We start from the raw sequence: 15,179 nt of genomic DNA, 5'->3' as shown, positions 1-15,179 counted from the left end.
ATTGTGTGAGGCCCACTGAATATCTGAGCGCTATGTCACAGGCTCGATGGCACAGCTGTGACCAAAGTGACTAGAAGATAAGTGAGATTTTGAATTTCTGCTCACACTAGTGGACACTGGACACTTTTGGATTGTGTGAGGCCCACTGAATATCTGAGAGCTATGTCACAGGCTCGATGGTACAGCTGTGACCAAAGTGACTAGAGGATAAGTGAGATTTTGAATTTCTGCAGACACTTGTGGACACTGGACACTTTTGGATTGTGTGAGGCCCACTGAATATCTGAGCGCTATGTCACAGGCTCGATGGCACAGCTGTGACCAAAGTGACTAGAGGATAAGTGAGATTTTGAATTTCTGCTCACACTAGTGGACACTGGACACTTTTGGATTGTGTGAGGCCCACTGAATATCTGATCGCTATGTCACAGGCTCGATGGCACAGCTGTGACCAAAGTGACTAGATGATAAGTGAGATTTTAAATTTCTGCAGGCACTTGTGGACACTGGACATTTTTGGATTGTGTGAGGCCCACTGAATATCTGAACGCTATGTCACTGGCTCGATGGCACAGCTGTGACCAAAGTGACTAGAGGATAAGTGAGATTTTGAATTTCTGCAGACACTTGTGGACACTGGACACTTTTGGATTGTGTGAGGCCCACTGAATATCTGAGCGCTATGTCACAGGCTCGATGGCACAGCTGTGACCAAAGTGACTAGAGGATAAGTGAGATTTTGAATTTCTGCTCACACTAGTGGACACTGGACACTTTTGGATTGTGTGAGGCCCACTGAATATCTGAGCGCTATGTCACAGGCTCGATGGCACAGCTGTGACCAAAGTGACTAGAGGATAAGTGAGATTTTGAATTTCTGCTCACACTAGTGGACACTGGACACTTTTGGATTGTGTGAGGCCCACTGAATATCTGAGCACTATGTCACAGGCTCTATGACACAGCTGTGACCAAAGTGACTAGAGGATAACTGAGATTTTGAATTTCTGCAGACACTTTTGGACACTTTTGGATTGTGTGAGGCCCACTGAAAATCTGAGCGCTATGTCACAGGCTCGATGGCACAGCTGTGACCAAAGTGACTAGAGGATAAGTGAGATTTTGAATTTCTGCTCACACTAGAGGACACTGGACAATTTTGGATTGTATGAGGCCCACTGAATATTTGAGCGCTATTTCACAGGCTCGATGGCACAGCTGTGACCAAAGTGACTAGAGGATAAGTGAGATTTTGAATTTCTCCAGACACTTGTGGACACTGGACATTTTTGGATTGTGTGAGGCCCACTGAATATCTGAGCGCTATGTCACAGGCTCGATGGCACAGCTGTGACCAAAGTGACTAGAGAATAAGTGAGATTTTGAATTGCTGCAGACACTTGTGGACACTGGACACTTTTGGATTGTGTGAGGCCCACTGAATATCTGAGCGCTATGTCACAGGCTCGATGGCACAGCTGTGACCAAAGTGACTAGAGGATAAGTGAGATTTTGAATTGCTGCAGACACTTGTGGACACTGGACACTTTTGGATTGTGTGAGGCCCACTGAATATCTGAGCGCTATGTCACAGGCTCGATGGCACAGCTGTGACCAATGTGACAAGAGGATAAGTGAGATTTTGAATTTCTGCTCACACTAGTGGACAGTGGACACTTTTGGATTGTGTGAGGCCCACTGAATATCTGAGCGCTGTGTCACAGGCTCGATGGCACAGCTGTGACCAAAGTGACTAGAGGATAAGTGAGATTTTGAATTTCTGCAGACACTTGTGGACACTGGACACTATTGGATTGTGTGAGGCCCACTGAATATCTGAGCGCTATGTCACAGGCTCGATGGCACAGCTGTGACCAAAGTGACTAGAGGATAAGGGAGATTTTGAATTTCTGCAGACACTTGTGGACACTGGAAACTTTTGGATTGTGTGAGGCCCACTGAATATCTGAGCGCTATGTCACAGGCTCGATGGCACAGCTGTGACCAAAGTGACTAGAGGATAAGTGAGATTTTGAATTTCTGCTCACACTAGTGGACACTGGACACTTTTGGATTGTGTGAGGCCCACTGAATATCTGAGCGCTATGTCACAGGCTCGATGGCACAGCTGTGACCAAAGTGACTAGAGGATAAGTGAGATTTTGAATTTCTGCAGACACTTGTGGACACTGGACACTTTTGGATTGTGTGAGGCCCACTGAATATCTGAACGCTATGTCACAGGCTTGATAGCACAGCTGTGGCCAAAGTGACTAGAGGATAAGTGAGATTTTGAATTTCTGCTCACACTAGTGGACACTGGACACTTTTGGATTGTGTGAGGCCCACTGAATATCTGAGCGCTATGTCACAGGCTCGATGGCACAGCTGTGACCAAAGTGACTAGAGGATAAGTGAGATTTTGAATTTCTGCAGACACTTGTGGACACTGGACACTTTTGGATTGTGTGAGGCCCACTGAATATCTGAGCGCTATGTCACAGGCTCGATGGCACAGCTGTGACCAAAGTGACTAGAGGATAAGTGAGATTTTGAATTTCTGCTCACACTAGTGGACACTGGACACTTTTGGATTGTGTGAGGCCCAATGAATATCTGAGCGCTATGTCACAGGCTCGATGGCACAGCTGTGACCAAAGTGACTAGAGGATAAGTGAGATTTTGAATTTCTGCTCACACTAGTGGACACTGGACACTTTTGGATTGTGTGAGGCCCACTGAATATCTGAGCGCTATGTCACAGGCTTGATAGCACAGCTTTGGCCAAAGTGACTAGAGGATAAGTGAGATTTTGAATTTCTGCTCACACTAGTGGACACTGGACACTTTTGGATTGTGTGAGGCCCACTGAATATCTGAGCGCTATGTCACAGGCTCAATGGCACAGCTGTGACCAAAGTGACTAGAGGATAAGTGAGATTTTGAATTTCTGCAGACACTTGTGGACACTGGACACTTTTGGATTGTGTGATGCCCACTGAATATCTGAGCGCCATGTCACTGGCTCGATGGCACAGCTGTGACCAAAGTGACTAGAGGATAACTGAGATTTTGAATTTCTGCAGACACTTGTGGACACTGGACCCTTTTGGATTGTGTGAGGACCACTGAATATCTGAGCGCTATGTCACAGGCTCGATGGCACAGCTATGACCAAAGTGACTAGAGGATAAGTGAGATTTTAAATTTCTGCAGACACTTGTGGACACTGGACACTTTTGGATTGTGTGAGGCCCACTGAATATCTGAGCACTATGTCACAGGCTCGATGGCACAGCTGTGACCAAAGTGACTAGAGGATAAGTGAGATTTTGAATTTCTGCTCACACTAGTGGACACTGGACACTTTTGGATTGTGTGAGGCCCACTGAATATCTGAGCGCTATGTCACAGGCTCGATGGCACAGCTGTGACCAAAGTGACTAGAGGATAAGTGAGATTTTGAATTTCTGCATACACTTGTGGACACTGGACACTTTTGGATTGTGTGAGGCCCAATGAATATCTGAGCGCTATGTCACAGGCTCGATGGCACAGCTGTGACCAAAGTGACTAGAGGATAAGTGAGATTTTGAATTTCTGCAGACACTTTTTGGATTGTGTGAGGCCCACTGAATATCTGAGCGCTATGTCACAGGCTCGATGGCACAGCTGTAACCAAAGTGACTAGAGGATAAGTGAGATTTTGAATTTCTGCTCACACTAGTGGACAGTGGACACTTTTGGATTGTGTGAGGCCCACTGAATATCTGAGCGCTATGTCACAGGCTCGATGGCACAGCTGTGACCAAAGTGACTAGAGGATAAGTGAGATTTTGAATTTCTGCAGACACTTGTGGACACTGGACACTTTTGGATTGTGTGAGGCCCACTGAATATCTGAGCGCTATGTCACAGGCTCGATGGCACAGCTGTGACCAAAGTGACTAGAGGATAAGGGAGATTTTGAATTTCTGCAGACACTTGTGGACACTGGACACTTTTGGATTGTGTGAGGCCCACTGAATATCTGAGCGCTATGTCACAGGCTCGATGGCACAGCTGTGACCAAAGTGACTAGAGGATAAGTGAGATTTTGAATTTCTGCATACACTTGTGGACACTGGACACTTTTGGATTGTGTGAGGCCCAATGAATATCTGAGCGCTATGTCACAGGCTCGATGGCACAGCTGTGACCAAAGTGACTAGAGGATAAGTGAGATTTTGAATTTCTGCAGACACTTTTTGGATTGTGTGAGGCCCACTGAATATCTGAGCGCTATGTCACAGGCTCGATGGCACAGCTGTAACCAAAGTGACTAGAGGATAAGTGAGATTTTGAATTTCTGCTCACACTAGTGGACACTGGACACTTTTGGATTGTGTGAGGCCCACTGAATATCTGAGGGCTATGTCACAGGCTCGATGGCACAGCTGTGACCAAAGTGTCTAGAGGAAAAGTGAGATTTTGAATTTCTGCAGACACTTGTGGACACTGGACACTTTTAGATTGTGTGAGGCCCACTGAATATCTGAGCGCTATGTCACAGGCTCGATGGCACAGCTGTGACCAAAGTGACTAGAGGATAAGTGAGATTTTGAATTTCTGCTCACACTAGTGGACACTGGACACTTTTAGATTGTGTGAGGCCCACTGAATATCTGAGCGCTATGTCACAGGCTCGATGGCACAGCTGTGACCAAAGTGACTAGAGGATAAGTGAGATTTTGAATTTCTGCAGACACTTGTGGACACTGGACACTTTTGGATTGTGTGAGGCCCACTGAATATCTGAACGCTATGTCACAGGCTTGATAGCACAGCTGTGGCCAAAGTGACTAGAGGATAAGTGAGATTTTGAATTTCTGCTCACACTAGTGGACACTGGACACTTTTGGATTGTGTGAGGCCCACTGAATATCTGAGCGCTATGTCACAGGCTCGATGGCACAGCTGTGACCAAAGTGACTAGAGGATAAGTGAGATTTTGAATTTCTGCAGACACTTGTGGACACTGGACACTTTTGGATTGTGTGAGGCCCACTGAATATCTGAGCGCTATGTCACAGGCTCGATGGCACAGCTGTGACCAAAGTGACTAGAGGATAAGTGAGATTTTGAATTTCTGCTCACACTAGTGGACACTGGACACTTTTGGATTGTGTGAGGCCCAATGAATATCTGAGCGCTATGTCACAGGCTCGATGGCACAGCTGTGACCAAAGTGACTAGAGGATAAGTGAGATTTTGAATTTCTGCTCACATTAGTGGACACTGGACACTTTTGGATTGTGTGAGGCCCACTGAATATCTGAGCGCTATGTCACAGGCTTGATAGCACAGCTTTGGCCAAAGTGACTAGAGGATAAGTGAGATTTTGAATTTCTGCTCACACTAGTGGACACTGGACACTTTTGGATTGTGTGAGGCCCACTGAATATCTGAGCGCTATGTCACAGGCTCAATGGCACAGCTGTGACCAAAGTGACTAGAGGATAAGTGAGATTTTGAATTTCTGCAGACACTTGTGGACACTGGACATTTTTGGATTGTGTGATGCCCACTGAATATCTGAGCGCTATGTCACTGGCTCGATGGCACAGCTGTGACCAAAGTGACTAGAGGATAAGTGAGATTTTGAATTTCTGCAGACACTTGTGGACACTGGACCCTTTTGGATTGTGTGAGGACCACTGAATATCTGAGCGCTATGTCACAGGCTCGATGGCACAGCTATGACCAAAGTGACTAGAGGATAAGTGAGATTTTAAATTTCTGCAGACACTTGTGGACACTGGACACTTTTGGATTGTGTGAGGCCCACTGAATATCTGAGCACTATGTCACAGGCTCGATGGCACAGCTGTGACCAAAGTGACTAGAGGATAAGTGAGATTTTGAATTTCTGCTCACACTAGTGGACACTGGACACTTTTGGATTGTGTGAGGCCCACTGAATATCTGAGCGCTATGTCACAGGCTCGATGGCACAGCTGTGACCAAAGTGACTAGAGGATAAGTGAGATTTTGAATTTCTGCATACACTTGTGGACACTGGACACTTTTGGATTGTGTGAGGCCCAATGAATATCTGAGCGCTATGTCACAGGCTCGATGGCACAGCTGTGACCAAAGTGACTAGAGGATAAGTGAGATTTTGAATTTCTGCAGACACTTTTTGGATTGTGTGAGGCCCACTGAATATCTGAGCGCTATGTCACAGGCTCGATGGCACAGCTGTAACCAAAGTGACTAGAGGATAAGTGAGATTTTGAATTTCTGCTCACACTAGTGGACACTGGACACTTTTGGATTGTGTGAGGCCCACTGAATATCTGAGGGCTATGTCACAGGCTCGATGGCACAGCTGTGACCAAAGTGTCTAGAGGAAAAGTGAGATTTTGAATTTCTGCAGACACTTGTGGACACTGGACACTTTTAGATTGTGTGAGGCCCACTGAATATCTGAGCGCTATGTCACAGGCTCGATGGCACAGCTGTGACCAAAGTGACTAGAAGATAAGTGAGATTTTGAATTTCTGCTCACACTAGTGGACACTGGACACTTTTGGATAGTGTGTGGCCCACTGAATATCTGAGCGCTATGTCACAGGCTCGATGGCACAGCTGTGACCAAAGTGACTAGAGGATAAGTGAGATTTTGAATTTCTGCAGACTCTTGTGTACACTGGACACTTTTGGATTGTGTGAGGCCCACTGAATATCTGAGCGCTATGTCACAGGCTCGATGGCACAGCTGTGACCAAAGTGACTAGAGGATAAGGGAGATTTTGAATTTCTGCAGACACTTGTGGACACTGGACACTTTTGGATTGTGTGAGGCCCACTGAATATCTGAGCACTATGTCACAGGCTCGATGGCACAGCTGTGACCAAAGTGACTAGAGAATAAGTGAGATTTTGAATTTCTGCTCACACTAGTGGACACTGGACACTTTTGGATTGTGTGAGGCCCACTGAATATCTGAGCGCTATGTCACAGGCTCGATGGCACAGCTGTGACCAAAGTGACTAGAGTATAAGTGAGATTTTGAATTTCTGCAGACACTTGTGGACACTGGACACTTTTGGATTGTGTGAGGCCCACTGAATATCTGAGCGCTATGTCACAGGCTCAATGGCACAGCTGTGACCAAAGTGACTAGAGGATAAGTGAGATTTTGAATTTCTGCAGACACTTGTGGACACTGGACACTTTTGGATTGTGTGAGGCCCACTGAATATCTGAGCGCTATGTCACAGGCTCGATGGCACAGCTGTGACCAAAGTGACTAGAGGATAAGTGAGATTTTGAATTTCTGCAGACACTTGTGGACACTGGACACTTTTGGATTGTGTGAGGCCCACTGAATATCTGAGCGCTATGTCACTGGCTCGATGGCACAGCTGTGACCAAAGTGACTAGAGGATAAGTGAGATTTTGAATTTCTGCTCACACTAGTGGACACTGGACACTTTTGGATTGTGTGAGGCCCACTGAATATCTGAGCGCTATGTCACAGGCTCGATGGCACAGCTGTGACCAAAGTGACTAGAGGATAAGTGAGATTTTGAATTTCTGCAGACACTTGTGGACACTGGACACTTTTGGATTGTGTGAGGCCCACTGAATATCTGAGCGCTATGTCACAGGCTCGATGGCACAGCTGTGACCAAAGTGACTAGAGAATAAGTGAGATTTTGAATTGCTGCAGACACTTGTGGACACTGGACACTTTTGGATTGTGTGAGGCCCACTGAATACCTGAGCGCTATGTCACAGGCTCGATGGCACAGCTGTGACCAAAGTGACTAGAGGATAAGTGAGATTTTGAATTTCTGCAGACACTTGTGGACACTGGACACTTTTGGATTGTGTGAGGCCCACTGAATATCTGAGCGCTATGTCACAGGCTCGATGGCACAGCTGTGAGCAACGTGACAAGAGGATAAGTGAGATTTTGAATTTCTGCTCACACTAGTGGACAGTGGACACTTTTGGATTGTGTGAGGCCCACTGAATATCTGAGCGCTATGTCACAGGCTCGATGGCACAGCTGTGACCAAAGTGACTAGAGGATAAGTGAGATTTTGAATTTCTGCAGACACTTGTGGACACTGGACACTTTTGGATTGTGTGAGGCCCACTGAATATCTGAGCGCTATGTCACAGGCTCGATGGCACAGCTGTGACCAACGTGACAAGAGGATAAGTGAGATTTTGAATTTCTGCAGACACTTGTGGACACTGGACACTTTTGGATTGTGTGAGGCCCACTGAATATCTGAGCGCTATGTCACAGGCTCGATGGCACAGCTGTGACCAAAGTGACTAGAGGATAAGGGAGATTTTGAATTTCTGCAGACACTTGTGGACACTGGACACTTTTGGATTGTGTGAGGCCCACTGAATATCTGAGCGCTATGTCACAGGCTCGATGGCACAGCTGTGACCAAAGTGACTAGAGGATAAGTGAGATTTTGAATTTCTGCTCACACTAGTGGACACTGGACACTTTTGGATTGTGTGAGGCCCACTGAATATCTGAGCGCTATGTCACAGGCTCGATGGCCCAGCTGTGACCAAAGTGACTAGAGGATAAGTGAGATTTTGAATTTCTGCAGACACTTGTGGAAACTGGACACTTTTGGATTGTGTGAGGCCCACTGAATATCTGAGCGCTATGTCACAGGCTTGATAGCACAGCTGTGGCCAAAGTGACTAGAGGATAAGTGAGATTTTGAATTTCTGCTCACACTAGTGGACACTGGACACTTTTGGATTGTGTGAGGCCCACTGAATATCTGAGCGCTATGTCACAGGCTCGATGGCACAGCTGTGACCAAAGTGACTAGAGGATAAGTGAGATTTTGAATTTCTGCTGACACTTGTGGACACTGGACACTTTTGGATTGTGTGAGGCCCACTGAATATCTGAGCGCTATGTCACAGGCTCGATGGCACAGCTGTGACCAAAGTGACTAGAGGATAAGTGAGATTTTGAATTTCTGCTCACACTAGTGGACACTGGACACTTTTGGATTGTGTGAGGCCCACTGAATATCTGAGCGCTATGTCACAGGCTTGATAGCACAGCTTTGGCCAAAGTGACTAGAGGATAAGTGAGATTTTGAATTTCTGCTCACACTAGTGGACACTGGACACTTTTGGATTGTGTGAGGCCCACTGAATATCTGAGCGCTATGTCACAGGCTCAATGGCACAGCTGTGACCAAAGTGACTAGAGGATAAGTGAGATTTTGAATTTCTGCAGACACTTGTGGACACTGGACACTTTTGGATTGTGTGATGCCCACTGAATATCTGAGCGCTATGTCACTGGCTCGATGGCACAGCTGTGACCAAAGTGACTAGATAATAAGTGAGATTTTGAATTTCTTCAGACACTTGTGGACACTGGACCCTTTTGGATTGTGTGAGGACCACTGAATATCTGAGCGCTATGTCACAGGCTCGATGGCACAGCTATGACCAAAGTGACTAGAGAATAAGTGAGATTTTAAATTTCTGCAGACACTTGTGGACACTGGACACTTTTGGATTGTGTGAGGCCCACTGAATATCTGAGCACTATGTCACAGGCTCGATGGCACAGCTGTGACCAAAGTGACTAGAGGATAAGTGAGATTTTGAATTTCTGCTCACACTAGTGGACACTGGACACTTTTGGATTGTGTGAGGCCCACTGAATATCTGAGCGCTATGTCACAGGCTCGATGGCACAGCTGTGACCAAAGTGACTAGAGGATAAGTGAGATTTTGAATTTCTGCATACACTTGTGGACACTGGACACTTTTGGATTGTGTGAGGCCCACTGAATATCTGAGCGCTATGTCACAGGATCGATGGCACAGCTGTGACCAAAGTGACTAGAGGATAAGTGAGATTTTGAATTTCTGCAGACACTTGTGGACACTGGACACTTTTGGATTGTGTGAGGCCCACTGAATATCTGAGCGCTATGTCACAGGCTCGATGGCACAGCTGTAACCAAAGTGACTAGAGGATAAGTGAGATTTTGAATTTCTGCTCACACTAGTGGACACTGGACACTTTTGGATTGTGTGAGGCCCACTGAATATCTGAGCGCTATGTCACAGGCTCGATGGCACAGCTGTGACCAAAGTGTCTAGAGGATAAGTGAGATTTTGAATTTCTGCAGACACTTGTGGACACTGGACACTTTTAGATTGTGTGAGGCCCACTGAATATCTGAGCGCTATGTCACAGGCTCGATGGCACAGCTGTGACCAAAGTGACTAGAGGATAAGTGAGATTTTGAATTTCTGCTCACACTAGTGGACACTGGACACTTTTGGATAGTGTGTGGCCCACTGAATATCTGAGCGCTATGTCACAGGCTCGATGGCACAGCTGTGACCAAAGTGACTAGAGGATAAGTGAGATTTTGATTTTCTGCAGACACTTGTGGACACTGGACACTTTTGGATTGTGTGAGGCCCACTGAATATCTGAGCGCTATGTCACAGGCACGATGGCACAGCTGTGACCAAAGTGACTAGAGGATAAGGGAGATTTTGAATTTCTGCAGACACTTGTGGACACTGGACACTTTTGGATTGTGTGAGGCCCACTGAATATCTGAGCACTATGTCACAGGCTCGATGGCACAGCTGTGACCAAAGTGACTAGAGAATAAGTGAGATTTTGAATTTCTGCTCACACTAGTGGACACTGGACACTTTTGGATTGTGTGAGGCCCACTGAATATCTGAGCGCTATGTCACAGGCTCGATGGCACAGCTGTGACCAAAGTGACTAGAGGATAAGTGAGATTTTGAATTTCTTCAGACACTTGTGGACACTGGACACTTTTGGATTGTGTGAGGCCCACTGAATATCTGAGCGCTATGTCACAGGCTCGATGGCACAGCTGTGACCAAAGTGACTAGAGGATAAGTGAGATTTTGAATTTCTGCAGATACTTGTGGACACTGGACACTTTTGGATTGTGTGAGGCCCACTGAATATCTGAGCGCTATGTCACAGGCTCGATGGCACAGCTGTGACCAAAGTGACTAGAGGATAAGTGAGATTTTGAATTTCTGCAGACACTTGTGGACACTGGACACTTTTGGATTGTGTGATGCCAACTGAATATCTGAGCGCTATGTCACTGGCTCGATGGCACAGCTGTGACCAAAGTGACTAGAGGATAAGTGAGATTTTGAATTTCTGCAGACACTTGTGGACACTGGACCCTTTTGGATTGTGTGAGAACCACTGAATATCTGAGCGCTATGTCACAGGCTCGATGGCACAGCTGTGACCAAAGTGACTAGAGGATAAGTGAGATTTTGAATTTCTGCAGACACTTGTGGACACTGGACACTTTTGGATTGTGTGAGGCCCACTGAATATCTGAGCGCTATGTCACTGGCTCGATGGCACAGCTGTGACCAAAGTGACTAGAGGATAAGTGAGATTTTGAATTTCTGCTCACACTAGTGGACACTGGACACTTTTGGATTGTGTGAGGCCCACTGAATATCTGAGCGCTATGTCACAGGCTCGATGGCACAGCTGTGACCAAAGTGACTAGAGGATAAGTGAGATTTTGAATTTCTGCAGACGCTTGTGGACACTGGACACTTTTGGATTGTGTGAGGCCCACTGAATATCTGAGCGCTATGTCACAGGCTCGATGGCACAGCTGTGACCAAAGTGACTAGAGAATAAGTGAGATTTTGAATTGCTGCAGACACTTGTGGACACTGGACACTTTTGGATTGTGTGAGGCCCACTGAATATCTGAGCGCTATGTCACAGGCTCGATGGCACAGCTGTGACCAAAGTGACTAGAGGATAAGTGAGATTTTGAATTTCTGCTCACACTAGTGGACACTGGACACTTTTGGATTGTGTGAGGCCCACTGAATAGCTGAGCGCTATGTCACTGGCTCGATGGCACAGCTGTGACCAAAGTGACTAGAGGATAAGTGAGATTTTGAATTTCTGCAGACACTTGTGTACACTGGACACTTTTGGATTGTGTGATGCCCACTGAATATCTGAGCGCTATGTCACTGGCTCGATGGCACAGCTATGACCAAAGTGACTAGAGGATAAGTGAGATTTTGAATTTCTTCAGACACTTGTGGACACTGGACCCTTTTGGATTGTGTGAGGACCACTGAATATCTGAGCGCTATGTCACAGGCTCGATGGCACAGCTATGACCAAAGTGACTAGAGAATAAGTGAGATTTTAAATTTCTGCAGACACTTGTGGACACTGGACACTTTTGGATTGTGTGAGGCCCACTGAATATCTGAGCACTATGTCACAGGCTCGATGGCACAGCTGTGACCAAAGTGACTAGAGGATAAGTGAGATTTTGAATTTCTGCTCACACTAGTGGACACTGGACACTTTTGGATTGTGTGAGGCCCACTGAATATCTGAGCGCTATGTCACAGGCTCGATGGCACAGCTGTGACCAAAGTGACTAGAGGATAAGTGAGATTTTGAATTTCTGCATACACTTGTGGACACTGGACACTTTTGGATTGTGTGAGGCCCACTGAATATCTGAGCGCTATGTCACAGGCTCGATGGCACAGCTGTGACGAAAGTGACTAGAGGATAAGTGAGATTTTGAATTTCTGCAGACACTTGTGGACACTGGACACTTTTGGATTGTGTGAGGCCCACTGAATATCTGAGCGCTATGTCACAGGCTCGATGGCACAGCTGTAACCAAAGTGACTAGAGGATAAGTGAGATTTTGAATTTCTGCTCACACTAGTGGACACTGGACACTTTTGGATTGTGTGAGGCCCACTGAATATCTGAGCGCTATGTCACAGGCTCGATGGCACAGCTGTGACCAAAGTGTCTAGAGGATAAGTGAGATTTTGAATTTCTGCAGACACTTGTGGACACTGGACACTTTGAGATTGTGTGAGGCCCACTGAATATCTGAGCGCTATGTCACAGGCTCGATGGCACAGCTGTGACCAAAGTGACTAGAGGATAAGTGAGATTTTGAATTTCTGCTCACACTAGTGGACACTGGACACTTTTGGATAGTGTGTGTCCCACTGAATATCTGAGCGCTATGTCACAGGCTCGATGGCACAGCTGTGACCAAAGTGACTAGAAGATAAGTGAGATTTTGAATTTCTGCAGACACTTGTGGACACTGGACACTTTTGGATTGTGTGAGGCCCACTGAATATCTGAGCGCTATGTCACAGGCTCGATGGCACAGCTGTGACCAAAGTGACTAGAGGATAAGGGAGATTTTGAATTTCTGCAGACACTTGTGGACACTGGACACTTTTGGATTGTGTGAGGCCCACTGAATATCTGAGCACTATGTCACAGGCTCGATGGCACAGCTGTGACCAAAGTGACTAGAGAATAAGTGAGATTTTGAATTTCTGCTCACACTAGTGGACACTGGACACTTTTGGATTGTGTGAGGCCCACTGAATATCTGAGCGCTATGTCACAGGCTCGATGGCACAGCTGTGACCAAAGTGACTAGAGGATAAGTGAGATTTTGAATTTCTTCAGACACTTGTGGACACTGGACACTTTTGGATTGTGTGAGGCCCACTGAATATCTGAGCGCTATGTCACAGGCTCGATGGCACAGCTGTGACCAAAGTGACTAGAGGATAAGTGAGATTTTGAATTTCTGCAGACACTTGTGGACACTGGACACTTTTGGATTGTGTGAGGCCCACTGAATATCTGAGCGCTATGTCACAGGCTCGATGGCACAGCTGTGACCAAAGTGACTAGAGGATAAGTGAGATTTTGAATTTCTGCAGACACTTGTGGACACTGGACACTTTTGGATTGTGTGATGCCAACTGAATATCTGAGCGCTATGTCACTGGCTCGATGGCACAGCTGTGACCAAAGTGACTAGAGGATAAGTGAGATTTTGAATTTCTGCAGACACTTGTGGACACTGGACCCTTTTGGATTGTGTGAGAACCACTGAATATCTGAGCGCTATGTCATAGGCTCGATGGCACAGCTGTGACCAAAGTGACTAGAGGATAAGTGAGATTTTGAATTTCTGCAGACACTTGTGGACACTGGACACTTTTGGATTGTGTGAGGCCCACTGAATATCTGAGCGCTATGTCACTGGCTCGATGGCACAGCTGTGACCAAAGTGACTAGAGGATAAGTGAGATTTTGAATTTCTGCTCACACTAGTGGACACTGGACACTTTTGGATTGTGTGAGGCCCACTGAATATCTGAGCGCTATGTCACAGGCTCGATGGCACAGCTGTGACGAAAGTGACTAGAGGATAAGTGAGATTTTGAATTTCTGCAGACACTTGTGGACACTGGACACTTTTGGATTGTGTGAGGCCCACTGAATATCTGAGCGCTATGTCACAGGCTCGATGGCACAGCTGTGACCAAAGTGACTAGAGGATAAGGGAGATTTTGAATTTCTGCAGACACTTGTGGACACTGGACACTTTTGGATTGTGTGAGGCCCACTGAATATCTGAGCGCTATGTCACAGGCTCGATGGCACAGCTGTGACCAAAGTGACTAGAGGATAAGTGAGATTTTGAATTGCTGCAGACACTTGTGGACACTGGACACTTTTGGATTGTGTGAGGCCCACTGAATATCTGAGCGCTATGTCACAGGCTCGATGGCACAGCTGTGACCAACGTGACAAGAGGATAAGTGAGATTTTGAATTTCTGCTCACACTAGTGGACAGTGGACACTTTTGGATTGTGTGAGGCCCACTGAATATCTGAGCGCTATGTCACAGGCTCGATGGCACAGCTGTGACCAAAGTGACTAGAGGATAAGTGAGATTTTGAATTTCTGCAGACACTTGTGGACACTGGACACTTTTGGATTGTGTGAGGCCCACTGAATATCTGAGCGCTATGTCACAGGCTCGATGGCACAGCTGTGACCAAAGTGACTAGAGGATAAGGGAGATTTTGAATTTCTGCAGACACTTGTGGACACTGGACACTTTTGGATTGTGTGAGGCCCACTGAATATCTGAGCGCTATGTCACAGGCTCGATGGCATAGCTGTGACCAAAGTGACTAGAGGATAAGTGAGATTTTGAATTTCTGCTCACACTAGTGGACACTGGACACTTTTGGATTTTGTGCGGCCCACTGAATATC

The sequence above is a fragment of the Dendrobates tinctorius genome, unplaced genomic scaffold, assembly GCF_039654945.1.
Source record: "Dendrobates tinctorius isolate UK_male_01 unplaced genomic scaffold, ASM3965494v1 ptg000030l, whole genome shotgun sequence".
Taxonomy (NCBI): Eukaryota; Metazoa; Chordata; class Amphibia; order Anura; family Dendrobatidae; genus Dendrobates; species Dendrobates tinctorius.
The sequence above is the reverse complement of the archived record's forward strand: the minus strand, read 5'-3'. Positions refer to the sequence as shown.